Here is a 15,625-nt window from a genome sequence, read left to right on the forward strand (position 1 = left end):
CTCCCTCCCCCCATCCACCCCCCTCACCTCCCCTCTGAGACATAGTTTTTAAAGAACTTTTTCTTTTTCATTTGGACATGAAACATGGCATAAAAGCATGCAGGGGACTTCATTATTTCAACAAATGGTGTCCCCATTTTCTCAGATCTCATTTGCTCAAATTCTTCAATAGCTCTCCATTGCGTATGAAATAAAACCTAACCTTATTAACATGAACTAAACACATCTGGGATCTGGCTTCTGACTCATCTTCCCCGTTCCTTCCTATTATGTGTTATACAACGGCAGGACCCATTAACAGTAATGCCCTCAAAATGCTGTGTTCTCTCCTGTCTTTGGACCTTCACACGTATCATTTCTTTAAATGACTTCCCTGATTTGTGTGCCTGGAAAACTATTCATCCCTCACATCTTAGCTCAAAGCCTCCAGACTCTATTGTGCCTAGAACAACTAACCCTCCTGTCCCCTATGTTCTAGATACTTTTGACACTTCCATCTGTAGAGGGCCTCAACCTTCACTGTATACCTTGGACCCATTACATTAGAATCTCTGCGAGTGTGACCCAGATATCAGTATTTTTTAAAATTCCCGAAGTGATTCCAGTATTTGAGCAGCACCATTTCTTGCTCCCCAAATTGAAGACTCCAGACTGAATAAATACATAGAACCTGGGCAGTAACTTTTTTCAAAATATTTTTTCCATCACTAACGAATTATTTAGAAAATAACTCCTGGGAGAAGCAAAAACTGCTTAAGCCAGACCATTTGAATGGTTTGAATGATTTGACAAGTAAGTTTAATTTGTATTTCTGAATCTATCCATCTTCGGCAAACCATCTATAATCACTTTTAGAGAGGGAAGCTATCCCTCCAAAACTGCTAGTTTTTAATGGGGTTCCATGTATCTTATTCATTTAGCACAATCAGGAAAAAGAAAAAAGAAATAAAATTAGCAAGGCTTGGCGCCTGTGGCTCAAGTGGCTAAGGCGCCAGCCACATACACCTGAGAGAGGATACCGGAGAGGGGCGAGGTCTGGGAGAACAGGTCTTCTCAGGGAGACCACGAGGATGCACCTGCAGGGCCCTCTCTATGGTGACTCAGCTCTTGGGAATTTATAGGCTTAACGTCCTGGAACTTGGAAATTTCCAAGTTCTGTGAAATGCTGTAGTTCTGTAGGGGCTGGAGTAGCATCTCCCACTTGATTCAAACTGGCCAATGGGAAGGGTGCCTGTGGGGTGGAACTTTTTGACTGTCAATAAAAAGGGAAAGACCAAGCCAGTCGGGGAGCACGGCCATTTGGAAATTTTCTATGCCATAAGCTCCTGGCTGATGAATAAAGCCCTTCCTCTTATAACTATGGTGTTTGGGTGCTCTTTCTCTCCGTTGGGCCTCGTCTTCCTGCAACACACCTAAGGTGGGGGGTTCGAATCCAGCCCGGCCTGCCAAACAACAATGATGGCTGCAACCAAAAAATAGCCAGGCATTGTGGTGGGGGCCTGTGGTCCCAGGTACTTGGGAGGCAGAGGCAGGAGACTCACTTGAGCCCAGGAGTTGGAGGTTGCTGTGAGCACTCTACCCAGGGGAACACCTTGAGGCTCTGTCTCAAAGAAAGAAAGAAAGAAAGAAAGAAAGAAAGAAAGAAAGAAAGAAAATTAGCGAGTTAATTCCTCTCAAAAGCAATCATTATCTGAAATGGAGATAAGGTGGGTAAGTACCTCATAGAGTATCAGGTCTGGGCCATGCCCTCCCCAGTGGCAGCTGTTATTATTATGTGCTTCCTCTTTTGGGGAGGGCTATCTCATTAAGTCACTCACAGGATAGCATCTGGAGATAACACTACAAGGGGAAATAAAATGAATTTCCAGGCATTTCCTTTCATTGATGTACAAGCTATGAGATTTCCTGACCTCCTTCATCATAAACAAAGAGGTGTTTGCAGCTTTAGAAATTCAAGGAATGTGCCACCTGTGACACAAAAAAAGTGTTTCATTTCTTCATCTTTTCTCACTCCATTTGGCTATTGCTACATAAGGCCTGATTTTCTAGACCCTTCTTTTTTCCCCACAAAACTCTGGCTCTACATTTACCTGAAAAACCTTCAGAATGATTGCTCTGGGATTAGCCAACTGCTTCCTGGGTTAATCACACAACTCCACTCCTACACAATCCCCTCTCTCCTAGGTCTTGTGATTTCCCACCCCCAGCTGAGTCATTCAAGCACAATCACACTTAATTGCCTCCACCTGAGTGTTTTTTTTCCTCTGGGCAGCCAGCCTTTGCCAAGCATTCCAAGACAACATTTATTCAAGCACGTAGCATTTCTTAGAATCAAGGAACAAATCAACTCCTCCAGATGAATAAAGTGATAGCTCTCCACATGATAATGACAGCATAATTTGAATTAGCTGCAAGTCTAAAGTAAGAGGTACATTTCTTTTCTTTTTTCTTTTTTTTGAGACAGAGTCTCTCTTTGTCACCCTGGGTAGAGTGCTCTGGCGTCATAGTTCACAGAAACTTCAAACTCTGGGACTCAAGTGATCCTCTTGCCTCAGCCTCCCGAGTAGCCAGGACTACAGGCACACGCCACAATGCCCGGAGCTTTTAGAGACGGGGTCTCTCTTGCTCTGGCTGGTGTTGAACTCCTGAGTTCAGGCAATCTACCTGCCTGGGCCTCCCAAAATGCTAGGATTACAGGCATGAGCCACTGCATCCGCCCAGGTATAGTTCTTTTTAATTTAATTTTATCCAACTCAGGATGAACTAAAAAATTCATTGTTTTCAACCTTTGGTTTCATGCTTTATTAAGCACCATGCATAAATTCAATAAAGGTTTTCATTTTACAATTAATTCTTCTATGCCGGGCTCATAATTATGACTGTAACTTTTCACTGACTAGGCCTCCAGACATTGGTATAGGGGCACAGAACAGGTCTTCTTGGCATTAATTAATCAGCTGTTGAACAACCCCATGGATCTTCCTCCTGGCACTCAGGCAGACTACATTTCTCAGCTGCCCTTCATTTGGATGTGGTCATGTGACTGCATCCTGGTCCATGGTAATGCATGCAAAAGTAAAATGGGTGATTTCCAGGCTTGGCCTATTAAAACCCTCCAAGCACCATCTTCCATCACCCCTACTGCCCTGTGACCTTGGAAGTCATATGTTGAAAATGGCAGAACCACAGGATGGAAGAAGCCTGGTTACCAGAATTACCACTTAGAGCAGTGGTTCTCAACCTTCCTAATGCCACGGCCCTTTAATACAGTTCCTGTGGGTCCCACAGGTTGAGAACCACTGACTTAGAGAAAGGTCCTTTATCTATCAGGAATACCCCTTTTGGACCTTATATAAAAAAGAAAGAAATTCTTTTTTTTTTTTTTTTTAGAAAAGGCTTTACTTTGTTGCCCAGGCTAGAGTGCCTTGGCATCAGCCTAGGTCACAGCAACCTCAAACTCCTGGGTTGAAGTGATCCTCCTGGCTCAGCCTCCTAAGTAGCTGAGACTATAGATGCCCACCACCATGCACAGCTAGTTTTTCTATTTTTAGTAGAGACAGGGCACATTCTTGCTCACATTGGTCTCAGAACTCCTGAGTTCCAGTAATCCTCCCACCTCAGCCTCCCAGAGTACTAGGATTACAGGTGTGAGCTACCATGCCTTGCCAAAATTTCTAAGTTTTAAAGCTGGTGAGATTTGGGGATTATATGTTATAGCATGGTTTTATTTTAACTGGTAAAGATTAATACTGTACTTCCAAAGATAAAGTACTATTTTCCCCCAAAAAAACAGTAATCCATTTTCATTGTTTACTATTTGGAAAATACTGCACACTGGCATATTAACATCACCTGAAAGATGGTTTTTTTATTATTATTAATTTTTTTGTAGAGACAGAGTCTCACTTTACCACCTTTGGTAGAGTGCCCTGGCGCCACACAGCTCACAGCAACCTCCAACTCTTGGGCTTAGGCAATTCTCTTGCCTCAGTTTCCCAAGTAGCTGGGACTACAGGCGCCCACCACAATGCCCAGCTATTTTTTTTTTTGTTGCAGTTTGGCGGGGGCCAGGTTTGAACCTGCCACCCTCGGTATATGGGGCTGGCGCCTTGCCCACTGAGCCACAGGCACCGCCCTGAAAGATGTTTTTAGACATAAATTTCTGATAACATTTTTAGTCAGGGCATTCTTTCCTTTTCCTGAAATATGGAAGGGAAAAGGGGGAAAAAAAGCTGTCAGTTGAGATGCATTATTCTAGACAGTGTTGTAGGAATGGTACAGGTCATTTAATAACTAAATTGACTCAGTGAATTAAGCAACTTTGGGGATTGTAACTTTCTCAGTCCAACAAGCCATGATACAATTAATGTTTCATTTCTTTTCTTTTTTTTTTGAGACAGTCTCACTCTGTCACCCTAGATAGAGGGTGCTGTCATAGTCACAGCAACCTCAAACTTGTAGGCTCCAGTGATCCCTTTAGCTCAGCCTCCCTAGTAGCTAGGACTACAGGTGCCTGCTACAATGCCCAGCTAGTTTTTCAATTTTTAGTAGAGATGGAGTCTTTTTGCTCAGGCTGGTCTGGAACTTCTGAGCGCAGGTGATCCTCTCACCTCTACTCCCAGAGTGCTGGCATTACAGGCCTGAACCACTGCACCCAGCCTATAATCAATGTTTCAATAAGAAAATTTCTGTATTACTATTAAGATACAACCTTGGCTTTGCTAGAAATTTTTTCAATATATTTCAGTATATGTGGAACATTTTTAATTATTTCTCATAATATTTCTAGCACTTTGATGAATTTACTTGCGATCAGGGCAATCCAAGTATCAACACATTACAAACTATACTATGAATAAGAGCAGGCGTCCTCAAACTATGGCCGGCGGGCCACATGCAGCCCACCGAGAACATTTATCCAGCCTGCTGGGTGTTTTTGCTACCGCTGCCTGTCTTGCTTAGCAGACGACTCATCCCGGGGCCCACAGTCCGGCCCTCCAATGGTCTGAGGGACAGTGAACTGGCCCCCTGTTTAAAAAGTTTGAGGACCCCTGAATAAGAATCTATGAACATATCATTATAGAGGATTGACTATCTGGTGTTAGCTAATGTAACTCAGACATAAGCTGAAGTCATCCCACCCTTTGTAAATGACCTAATAATGACTTGAATCCCCAAAACTTAACTTATTCAGTTTCTTTTTTTTTTTTTTTTTTTTGAGACAGAGCCTCAAGCTGTCACCCTGGGTAGAGTGCCATGGCATCCCAGCTCACGCAACTTCCAGCTACTAGGCTCAAGCGATTCTCCTGCCTCCACCTCCCAAGTAGCTGGGACTACAGGCACCCACCCCAGTGCCCGGCTATTTTTGGGTTACAGCTGCCATTACTTACTCAGTTTCTTAAAAATACCACTTATCCCCACATTTGTGGATGACAGCACAATTTACTGAATGATCATTTGGAATTTCAAGGAAAGAGGAGTTATACATCTTTATACTAAAGAGCAAGTCACCGAAAATCTGACTATTAAGTATTTATATATTTAAAAAAGAAGTCTAACCTCATCTCTTCCCCTGCCTCATTTCAGCTCTCTCTCGATTGTGGTTTATGTCATACACAAAGAATTTTAACTATTTCCTTATTTTATTCTCTCTTTCCAGATTATTTCCTCAGGGTCTCATTCTCTATAAGAAAACCACTCCATCAATGTAGTCCTAAATAAAGTCACCCCATGAGGCGCTCACATGACAGCTGTTAAAATAACTATCCTTGCACGCACACACACACACACACACACACATTCACCGGCACACAGAGTATCCTTGGGTGATTCTAAAACACTTAGTGGGAAAAATAATGAACTTAGAGCATGGGAGGGAAAGGCTGAGGAGCCCCGCTACTCCCCAGCACCGGCCCTTGGCTGACTCCAAGCCAAGGAGCAGGGCTCCTCAGCCTTTCCTTCCCAGGGAAAGGTGTCAGCCAATTGACCACTCCATCAATGTAATCCTAAATAAAGCCGCCCCATGAGGAGCCACTTGCACACACACACATAAGCCAGAAGTGTGTTAAAATAACTAGCCTTGCATATACACACGAGCAGAGTATCCTTGGGTGATTCTAAAACACTTAGTGGGAAAAATAATGAACTTAGAGCATGGGATGTATTTTATTTTATTTTTATTTGTTTTTACGTAGTTTTTGGCCAGGGTTGGGCTTGAACCCACCACCTCCAGCATATGGGGTCAGCGCTCTACTCCTTTGAGCCACAGGTGCAGCCCCATGGGATGTATTTTTGAAAAGTGCTTCTTAGAATTGACATTCACACCACATACATTACCTGTGAATCTTATTTTATTTATTTATTTTTTGAGACAGAGTCTCACTCTGTTGCCCTGGGTAGAGCGCGGTGTCGTCATAACTCACAACAAACCCTTGGGCTCAAATGATCCTCTTGCCTCAGCCTCCTGAATAGCTGGGAGTACAGGCACCTGGCACAATGCCCAGCTATTTTTAGAGACCAAGTCTCACTCTTGCTCAGGCTGGTCTGAAACTCCTGAGCTCAAGCAATCCACCTGCTTCGGCCTCCCAGAGTGCTAAGATTATAGGCGTGAGTTGCCACTCCTGGCTTCTGTGTGAATCTTGTTAAAATGCAGATCCTGGGTTCATAGGTCTGGGATGAGATCTGAAGTTCTACATTTCCAGCTGGCTTCCAGTCGATCCCAGTGCAGCTAGATTTTAAAATATTTAAATACTCGTTGTAGGGGAGAAAAGATTTCTCACTCATTATAAGATTGGTGGCTAAGTCATCTATGTGAAAGATTAATGAGAAAAAAAGCATACAAATTTATTTAAAATAAGTTTTCTGTGGCACAGGAGCCTTCAGAAATGAAGGCCTGAAGAAAACTAGGTCTACAGAGGGAAAACTGTATTTTTATGAACAGTTATGCAGATACATTATTTGAGGACAAAAGGGTATAATCTTGTGAAATTAAATAATTCAAATTTAAAGCTGCTGGAGCTTTAAATATTTTGAGTCTTGAGAGAAATGTGGCGATGTGGCATGAGTCACGAAGTGCAGCTGCAACTTCTACTTTTTTCCTGAAAAGGATTAGGAAAGGCCTTGGGGACCAGAGATAAGATCACCCTCAGATTATCAACCCTCCTCTTGGAGTGTTAAAGCAACTTCCTTGGAATACAGCAAGCTCAAGTGGATCAAATTGCTATAATCTATGTACTGAAATTCTAGGAAAAATGTCGCAACCCTGTTAACCACCTATATAAGTGAAACCTTGACTTCCCCACTTTGTAGCACTGATCTATTCTTTTTGAGTCTGTGTTTCCCAGGTAGCTATCTTCAAGCTTTGTGCTTCAATAAATTCTATACTTAGTCTGAATGTCATTAGAATGTTTTCTGGGCTCAGCGCCTATGGCTCAAGTGGCTAAGGCGCCAGCCACGTACACCCAAGGTGGCGGGTTCGAATCCAGGTCGGGCCTGCCAAACAACAATGACGGCTGCAACCAAAAAATAGCCAGGCGTTGTGGCAGGCCCCTGTGGTCCCAGCTACTTGGGAGGCAGAGGCAGGAGACTCGCTTGAGCCCAGGAGTTGGAGGTTGCTGTGAGCTGCGATGCCATGGCACTCTACCCAGGGGGACAGCTTGAGGCTCTGTCTCAAAAAAAAAGAATGTTTTCTGAATGTCATTATTTAAGTTTGCAATCTAATGGTAATAAACTGAGGGGAGCTTAGCAAGGCCTGTTTTTTTTTTTTAATCCCTGTGTCTTCAGAAATCGGTACATTCCTTTTCTCCAGGTACAGAGGACACCTCTGGAATGAAGGTTCTATGACCTACTTTAGAGGAAGGTCAAAGAATTCTTTTCTGGCCTGCTTCAGGGGAGAAGGGTGAGAGGAAGGCAAGAATTATCTTCCTTCTGCTATTATTTCAAATGCCAAGGTGCCATTTTGGGGGGTAGCATATCCTAAACCCCATCACCATCCATTTACTAGTATTTTGGTCACCTAAGAATCAACTTGAGAAAGGAGTTGTTAGAAGTACAGACAAGTAGACCCTCTGGTTCTTGGAAATTCTAATTTGGTGCACTTTTTGGGAAAGCTCTTTGAGCTCACTGCCCATAGCTCAGCGGTTAGGGTGTCAGCCACATACACTGGAGCAGGAGGGTTCAAACCCAGCCCGGGCGTGCTAAACAACAATGACAACTACAACAAAAAAATAGCCAGGCTTGGTGCCTGTAGTCCTAGCTACTTGGAAGGCTGAGACAAGAGAATTGCTTAAGCCCAAGAGTTTGAGGTTGCTGTGAACTGTGACACCACGGCATTCTACCGAGGGCAACAGAGTGAGACTCTGTCTCAAAAAAAATAAAAAAAAGAAAGTAAGCTCTTCGGACAAACCTAATTTTGGGAATCCCTGATCAAGGCTTCTGCTTCTCAAAGTGTGGTCCTTAAACCAGCAGCACTAGTAGCCTCAGAAGCTTCTGAGAAATGTAACATCTTGGATCTCACCCTAGCCTTCCAGAATAAGAATTTACATTTTCACAAGGATCTCAGATGATTTGTGTGCACATTAAAATTTGAGGAGTGCTGCTGTCGGATATCACAACAATACAGTGAAAGGAGAGAACTGGGGCTATTTTAAATGCAAAACTTTAGCACCATCATAACTAACACTCACTGGAGTTAAAAGAGGATTTTGAAAGTACGTTATAGTTGTATAAAGTTTTATAATTACAAAGTGTTTTTAGACATTTTTTTCTCATTCAATTTAATCAATATCTGTCAATAGTCTCCTGGGAGATACCGTAGGTATTAGTCTCCTCCTTTCATAGATCAATCTTGGTCTCTGTTACTGAGGACAGAAATTAAGTTTCACTTAACTTGGCAAGACTCATATATCTTAAGAGCTGCCATCTCCAGTCAAGGGAAGAATCCTCAAAATAAACCTTTAATTGTACTTATAGGCTATTCTCTTAGCCAACCAGTAAGCATGTATGCACGTGAAGGGGAAAATTACTTGGTCTTCACGAACATATATAATAGTCTTAAGCCTACCAGTTGTAAATTAAGTGATTTTGGAAATGGGAACAGTCATACGGTTGAGGTTAGATACATTGTTATGGTTTCTCTGACACAAATATATCTAACTTTTCCAGACAACTGTTAAGGTTTACCATCAGCTACACAATTCCTCACTTACTAAAAAAACATTTCTTAAATATTATGAACTAACTGTCTAGGTATTGAGGGTGCCACACTGAATGAGAAAAAGTCTTTCTTTTTTTTTTTTTCCTTTGAGACACAGTCTCTCAATATCCAGAATAGAGTGCCATGGCATCATAGCTCACACAGCTCAAATTCTTCAGTTCAAGCGATCCTCTTGCCTCAGCCTCCCAAGTAGCTGGGACTATAAGCACTGCCACAACGCCTGGCTAATTTTTCTATTTTTAGTAGAGACAGGGTCTTGCTCTTGTTCAGGCTAGTCTTGAACTCCTGAGCTCAAGCCATCCACCCACCTCAGCCTTCCAGAGTGCTCATGCTAGGGCATGAGCAGCTGCCCCGCTTTGAGAAACAGGCTTGACAATTGAGGAGCTTATAGACCTAGGCAGAGGGTGACTGACGGTTGTGAGGAAGACCAGAAAATCTGCAAAGAAGATTCTATCTCATACAGGTCTGGAAAGAACAAGTGACAGTGTGATAGGGATAAAGGAAGGAAAGGCATTCCAAGTTGGGTGAACAAGAGGGACCAAGATACAAGGTTCTAGACGAATTTGAAGTATTTGGGGAGTGGTGAATTCATTCTGACTGGACTTTAGGGGAAAAACTGGGAGCACAGAATGTGGGGATGAGGAGGTAGCTTGGGGCAAACTGTGGAGGCCAGGATGATATTCTACAGCTCCCGAACATTTATTTTCTGTGTGTGTATATATATGAAGGGAGGTCAACATCTAGCTAAGAATAACTACTAGACTTTAAGCAGGGCAGTGAGCGACCTCATCAGATTTAGGTTTAGGGGAAATAACTGTAGACATAGCATGGGGGATGGCCTAGGATAGAAAATATGCTAGAAGCACAGAGGCTCAGTCGGAGGCTGCTAAAGTGGTGAAGTCCATCCAGGAGGTGCCTGGTTTGGGAGGTGTTTCTGAGGCAGAATCAGTAGCACTTGGTTGTTCCGGGGTAGGGTGGAGAAGTTAGAGATGCAGGGTATTTCTAGCTGGGGAATCTGGGCAGATGATGGCTGAGAGAGGAAATGTAGAAAGAACAGCAAGGTGGGGTGGAGCTAAAGAGGTTGCCTCTTGACACCTTAGTATAAAAATGCAGAGGGGCAGCGTCTGTGGCTCAAAGAAGTAGGGAGCTGGCCCAATATTCCGGAGGTGGCAGGTTCAAACCTGGCCACGGCCAAAAACAGCAAAAAAAAAAAAAAAAAGTCTATGGAGTATCAGGGCTTAGGTGACCAGATGTCCCACTTTTGGCGGGACAGTCCCAATATTTAACAATTTGTCCTGCATCCCTCCCGTTTTTAAAAAGTACTGATTTTTGGAAAGAATGCACAACAAGCTAGGGAACTTCGGGAGAACAGGAAGGGAATATACGGTTTTTGGCTACCATGTGGCTATTTTGCCAGGATATGAGTTTTATATTATCTTTGTTAATTTTATAATGTTAAACTTTAATAACAAATAATTGTTGAGAACTGATTATCAAGAACTGCTTATCAAAGTTCGCATTGTTGATCAGTTGTTAGAATTTGATGAGAAATATGCCAAAGAATAAAATAATACTATACATAATTTTTTAATGTATTATATTTGTAAATTGTACTTATGTTGAAATTAAAAATATATATTACAATACTATTTTTGCATTCTATGAAAATTTTTGTTGCTCCATATAGATCGAATTTTTAATTAAGAACCACCCCCCACACCCCACCCCCTGTCAATGGTGTCCCGCTTTACCAATGTTAAAATCTGGTCACCTTAATCTGGGCGCAATTGGAACCAAGAAGAGGCTGTGGTTCACAGTCTCAGAGTGCCTCCTTATTTAATGCTCCTTATTAATTACAAATGAGGAAAGGGTACCTTTACAGTAAAGAAACCTGGAGGTTGCCACCTTAACCAAATGATAAGTTGACACCAAAATGGTGTCACATGCCCCAATACAATACACGGACGAGGACGCCACCTCACCAATGAACGTCTGCCCAAATATATAACCTGATTCTAACTATGAGAAAAACATCTGACAACCTTGAACAGAGGGAGGCGGTACAAAACTACCCTCTAGTATTCAAAAATGGCAATGCTTTAAAAGACAACGAAAGGCCGAGGAATTGTTCCACATTAAAGGTGACTAAAGAGACAGGACAGTAAATCGCAGTGGGGCTGGTGGGTGGGGGGCTTGGATCCGGGAGGTAAAACGCTATTAGAAAATACTATTCAGGTGCCGCTCCTGCGGCCCAGAGGCACCTCACCTGGAAGTCTGGCCAAGTTCTCGTGATGTAGTCCCACGACACTGCGCTCCGGGATCGCCTCAACTACTGCACAACATCCGGGCACTGCGCTACCGGCGCCGCGGGCGGGGGCGGGTCAGCTTCCCGGCAGCCCTCGCGCGCGCCCGTGCTAACCGCCCACCTGCCCCCGCGCGCCGAGGGGACGGCTGCTCGCGGCCCTCTCTGTCCCAGGCAAGCGCAAGTTCCCTGTCTACACAGAGGGAGTTGGGGCCTTTAGTCCCACCTGCTTCAACAAGGTAAGACGCCTCAAGAACTTCGCCTCCCTCTCTCAGACGGCTGCCGGTCACAGTCTTGACTGCCGAGGGGACGCGATGGCCGTTCCCAGGAGGTGAACTGCGCTGGGAAGTTTCCGGTCAAAGTGTAACGCCTTTTCCTTACACCTATGTAGTAGCAGGCTCAGAAAAACAGACCTGAGACAGACTAGAAAGCCGATACATAAGTTAGTGACGTGTTTACAAGGAAACTCTGGAACAAATGGAAGGGAAGCAGTATTTGAAGAAGAGAATAAAGTTTTCTTGAGCTGAAGAAAGGGGTTTCATCTTTGGATGAAAAGACCTGCTCAAGGGCGGTGCCTGTGGCTCCAAGGAGTAGGGAGGGCACCGGCCCCATATACCAGAGGTGGTGGGTTCAAACCCGGCCCTGGCCCAAAAACTGCAAAAAAAAAAAAAAAAAAACCGTCAAGGTTAAAGGAAAGTTGACAAAAATTGCCCCAAAGCGGGATGTGAATAACTGCTGTTATAAAGTTCAAAGGAAAACAAAGCCATAGATTTCCAGAAAAAAGCCGAGATTCTCTACGAAGTACAATCAGGCGTTGCCTGGGTGTCACATGATATGGGATAGGAGCAACAGCATATATCCTTTGAAGGAGAAGGTTATGTGTGACTCAATAATTCCACATGAAGTCATGTATGAAAACCATAGAAATCATTTTTGCCTATTTATTGGCTCTGAAGATTCCACCATTTCTGGAAAAAATTCAGCTGCAGAAGTATTATAAATGACTGAAAGAATGATCAAAGACTTTTGAAGTAGAAGTACATGGTTGAAGTCACAGTGATGAGTGTAAAGAACAAATTAGGAAATAAGTCCAAATAATTACTATAAGTATGGTTTAAAAATACTGGAAATGGGGTGGTACCTGTGGCTCAAAGGCTGGGCACTGGCCACATATGCTAGAGGTGGTGGGTTCAAACCCGGCCAAAAACGAAAAAAAAACCCCAAAACTGGAAATGTTTTGTTGTTGTCTGACTTTTTTTAAAAAAAATTAAATCATAGCTGTGTACATTAATGCAATCATGGGGTACAATGTACAGGTTTTATATATAATTTGAAATATTTTCATCAAACTGGTTAACATAGCCTTCATGGCAAAAACACTGGAAATATTAACGATAATTCGAACATTAACCTATTTTGTTTTTTTTTAAAAACCCTTTTTAATAAAAACAGTTTAGTTCAATTAAAAGAATATTGACCACCCTGAATAAGAGTGAGACTCTGGCTCTGATAAATAGCTGGGCATTGTGGTAGGCACCTGTAGTCCCAGCTACTTGGGAGGCTGAGGCAGGAGGATTGCTCAAGCCCAAAGAGTTTGAGGTTACTGTGAGCTGTGATGCCACAGCGCTCTACTAAGGGTGACAATGTGAGGCTCTGTCTCTAAACAAAAATTATTGAGACATGATCAAATGAGAATTAGGACTATGTGCTAGATACTACCACTATCTATATTACTATTACATTTTCTAAATTTGAAAATTCCACTGTGGTTATATTAGAGAATGGCATTGTTCTGAGATAATACCAAAGGGACACACATGTACTGCATGCATATACAGTAGGACCTCCATAGTTGACTGCCTCCCTCCATTAACCACCTTCTTAAGCTGACCTAATCTTCACAGACCAGACATGTATCACATGTAGGTATCAGTACAGTAGGCTCAGTTCCTTACGTTGACCACCTCTGTGTGTTGACCAGTTTGTTAGAGTCCCTTAGGTGGTCATCATACAGACGTTCTACTATATGAGCACATGTACACATACATATATATGAGAGAAAGGGAGAGAGCACAAATATGACAAAATATTAATAACTGGGGGAGCTGGATAAAAAGTATATGGGGATTCTTTGTAGTATTCTAGCACATCTATACATTTGAAATAATTTCAAAATAAAAAAGCTTAAAAATTGTTTTTAGAATGTCAGGACATTATTAGTATTCAGGCATGAGACATTTGCATGCAGTGGTTGGAGTAGAAGCCAGTGTGAGTTTATGGGACGGAGATGAAAAATACAGAAAATAGAGAGGGACTCTTGGTCCCCCAAAACGAAGTGACTTCTGAGATACAAATATTTCAACTGTTGAAGTATTGGGTTTTGATAGTTTGAGTTTTTCTAAGTAGATCACACTCACATGTAAATTCAGTGGTTGATAGGCCCCTCTCTATTCCATGCTATAATGTAACAGGATGTAAATACTTCGGGGCTGTCATTTTTTTTTGATGTTGTTGAGACAGTCTCACTCTCTCACCCTGGATAGAGTGCCATGGTGTCACCATAGCTCACAGCAACCTCAAACTCTTGGGCTTAAGCACTCCTCTTGCCTCAGACTCCCAAGTAGGTGGGACTACAGGTTCCTCTCCCCCCAACAACACCCAGCTAATTTTTGTATTTTTGGTAGAGACAGGGTCTCGCTCTTGTTCAGACTGGTCTTGAACTCCTGAACTCAAGCAATCCACCTGCCTCGGCCTCCCAGAGTGCTAGGATCACAGGCATGAACCACCTCTGGCTAGGGTTCATTGTTTTAAATTGAAAGCCCATTTAATTTCTAGTCTGGAATTGAAACTCTGGCAGAGCTTTAGCACCATGTGAGGAAAGAGAAGTACCAGCATCTCGAATATGTTGTTTGCTGCCAAGGACTAAGTTGCATTCTCTCCAGCCCCTTCCTTCCCTCCGAAGTCATTAACTCCCACAAGTCTGGGCAGGATTCTTGGGCAGAGACAAGAGTGACTGCTTTATTGGCCCTGGCTCTCAATGGTTACCTACTTATGTTCTTTACTCACGAAATGGAACGGAAGTGATTGTGTAAACACATTACCTGTCATTACCTCTAATCACACTGTGGCTTCTTCCTGGCTACCCAGCTAAATGTTAAATTATCTGCTGTGTCAGGGAGGGGAGAAAACTGTACCCAAGGAAAAATGTAGGAAAGAGATTCACTATCAAGATACAAATGTTTCAGGGGAGCCTGGGAAATGGAAAGATGTGGTGGGTCAAATGTTATAAAGTTGTCCTGATATAGCATGAATAAGTCTAGAGATCTAATGCAGAACATGAGGGCCATATTTGTTTTGTTTTACTTTCTGATTCCTTGCTGAGTACAGTGGCATGATCATAGCTCACTGCAACCTCCTAGACTCAGACGATCCTCTGGCCTCAGCCTCCCAATTAGCTGGGACTACAGGAGCATTCTACCACACCCAATATTTCTTTCTTTCTTTTTCCTATTTTTTAGTAGAGCTCAAAGGATCCTCCCATCTCGGTCTCCTAAAGTGCTAGGATTATAGGCATGACCCACCACACCAGGCCATTTTTTTTCTGTTTTTAGTAGAGATGGATGTCTCAGGCTGGTCTGGAACTCCTGATCTCAAGCCATTTTCCCACCTTGGCCTTCCACAGTGCTAGGATTAGAGGCACAAACCACTAGGCCCAGTCAGGATCATAGTTAATATTGTACCATGCATGTATATTAGAAATTTGCTAAGAGAGTAGAACTATGTGAAATGATGAATATGTTAATTTGCTTGACTATAGTAATCACTTCGTTAAGTGTATGTATATCAAAACATATTGTACACTTTAAATACATATAAAGATAGGAACTTCGATTTATGACTAAATTGCTTTGAGAATATACTATGTGTAAGGATATTTAAAAATACAAGGTACTTCTTTTTTCTTTTTTTGAGACAGAGCCTCAAGCTGTCCCCCTGGGTAGAGTGCTGTGGCATCCCAGCTCACAGCAACCTCCAACTCCTGGGCTCAAGTGAGTCTCCTGCCTCAGCCTCCCAAGTAGCTGTGACCACAGGTGCCTGCTACAATGCCT

The sequence above is a fragment of the Otolemur garnettii genome, unplaced genomic scaffold, assembly GCF_000181295.1.
Source record: "Otolemur garnettii isolate 467f Iridium unplaced genomic scaffold, OtoGar3 scaffold00065, whole genome shotgun sequence".
Taxonomy (NCBI): Eukaryota; Metazoa; Chordata; class Mammalia; order Primates; family Galagidae; genus Otolemur; species Otolemur garnettii.